General features: G+C 34.1%; 1 protein-coding gene across 1 annotated transcript in view; it reads left to right on the forward strand.

The window, feature by feature from the left end:
• LOC125046744 (protein sidekick-1-like) overlaps positions 1-2,500 on the forward strand; it is a 38,593-nt gene that overhangs the window by 35,622 nt on the left and 471 nt on the right. The window lies entirely within an intron of this gene.

The raw sequence follows: 2,500 nt of genomic DNA on the forward strand, positions 1-2,500 counted from the left end.
AGTGAGTGCGGATGAAAAAATGTGAGAGTTGCTCAGTAGGTGAAGAGAGAGAGAGAGAGAGAGAGAGAGAGAGAGAGAGAGAGAGAGAGAGAGAGAGAGAGAGAGAGAGAGAGAGAGAGAGGGGGGGGGAGAGAGAGAGAGAGAGAGAGAGAGAGATCCCTAACCGTCTAGCATAGAGTAGTGAGGAGGCCATGTTAGACATAAAATTCTACCTGCTCGGGCCTTGGACGTAATATTACGTTCCGCCGCCTTTTCATACAGAGAAGTAATATTACAACACCTGTTGTTTACGGATTGAAGTTATCGTGAACGCATTGTTAATTTCTAGGCATTATTATCATCAAGATCACTATTTCCATTATCATAAAGAGAAGAATGATAAATTTCATTATCTAAAGTCATTAGAATGCGTGAATAACGAAACAATGAAAAAGCCAGAGCGGGAAGGGAACTATGATACAGGCATAATTACAACAACAATCGTGTGTAAGCAGAAGCACTGGTAATGGTGTTAATGATGGCGGTTATATTATAATGAGGCCAGTAATGACCACGGCGATGATAATGAGAACAACAGCTATTGAGGCAGTAACAGGCACAGCAATAGCAACAACAACAATGGTAATCTAGATAATATATATGATGATGATAATAATGATAATGATAATGAAGATAATAAAAACGATAATAATCATAATAATGATAATGATAACAATAATAATATTAATGATAATGATAATAATAATGGTAATATAATAATATTAATAACAATAAATATAATAACAATAATATTATTATTATTATTATTAACAATAGTTATAAAAATAGATAATTATTATAACTAATAATAATGATGATGATAGTAATGATAATAACATTAATAATAATAATAAAAATAAAAATAAATAATGGTAACAATAATAATAATAACAATAAAGAATAATAATAATAACAATAAAAAATAATTATAGTAAAAATAATAATAATGATGACAAGAATATAAACAGCAAAAGAGATGACAATGAGAATAGCTACAACAATAATAATAGTAACAATAACGACAATAATATCTTTAACAATAACATAAAAGCAGTACAAACAATAACAAGAAAGAAACACATCAACTAAACAAAGCAAAACAAAAAAGGGAAAAAAACTCGGCCGGACTCCCTCCCGGGCAGCACCCGCCGCCTCGCCGTCCAGAACGCAAACGGCGGCGCCCGCTCGAAGGCTCGAAGGCCTCGCGACGCAGCGACGAAAGAGAGGAACCGCTTCCTACCAGGGGAGACACACGCCAACACACGACGGCATTACGGGAAGAAATGCGTCTCTGGGGCACTTCGGGAACGGATGGCGTCGCGGAACCGGCGCGGAGCAAGCGGGTTCTGAGTTTTTTACGGATATTGTTTCTCTTGTAATGCTTTTTTTTTTTTTTTTTTTTTTTTTTTTTTGAGGGGGCCGATTCGCGGGGTTTTATTTGGCTTCTGTGGTGGGAATTGGATTTAATGGATGGAAACGGATATGTATAACGTGTGTGTGGTAGTGGTTGGAGGGGGGGGGGGGGTGTTTGTGTGTGTGTGTGATATATATATATGTAAATATATATATATATATATATATATATATATATATATATATATATAGAGAGAGAGAGAGAGAGAGAGAGAGAGAGAGAGAGAGAGAAGGAGAGTGTGTGAGAAAGAGAAAGAAAGAGAGAGAGAGAAAGGGAGAAGAGAGAGAAATAGAAAGAGAGAGATATAAATAGACAGATAGAGAGACAGAGAAAGAGAGTAAGAGTGAGCGACAGCGCGTGTGTTTTAGAGTTAATGATTTCCGTTGATTGTCACCGTTTCCGTGATCTTGCACATACATATTAACCAGGAAAAAACTTTTAAAAGGTATTGGCAAAGTCGCTGAATCTGAATCTAACTAATCAAAATTGTATCCTCTTTGCGACCTCCAAGTGTTAGGCTTAATCGTAATCAGAAATCCGGTCATGAATGATCTTACCCGCATTACTTGATTGGCCAAAAAAGCAAGAGAGAAAGAAAGAAAGAGAGAAAAAATAACTAATTATAATGAAGAACGTAGTGACGATAATAAAACAGTGAAAATAATAATTATAATTATGAGTATGGCAATATATGTACATAATATATAACTATATATATATATAATATAAATATATATATATATATATACACACACACATATATATGTACACACACACACACACACACACACACACACACACACACATATATATATATATATATATATATATATATATATATATATATATATATATATATATATTTACATATATACACTTATATTTACATATATACACACACACGCCCATATACATGCACACATACATACATACATATATACCTAAATAATACTTATACACATACACATATACACAATGCTTCTGCGTTTTTCTCTGAGGGATCCTCTGCTTTAATCACGGAATCTACTTGCGCACGCATGTATCAAT

Source organism: Penaeus chinensis, chromosome 39 (genome assembly GCF_019202785.1).
Source record: "Penaeus chinensis breed Huanghai No. 1 chromosome 39, ASM1920278v2, whole genome shotgun sequence".
In the NCBI taxonomy this organism is placed as follows: domain Eukaryota; kingdom Metazoa; phylum Arthropoda; class Malacostraca; order Decapoda; family Penaeidae; genus Penaeus; species Penaeus chinensis.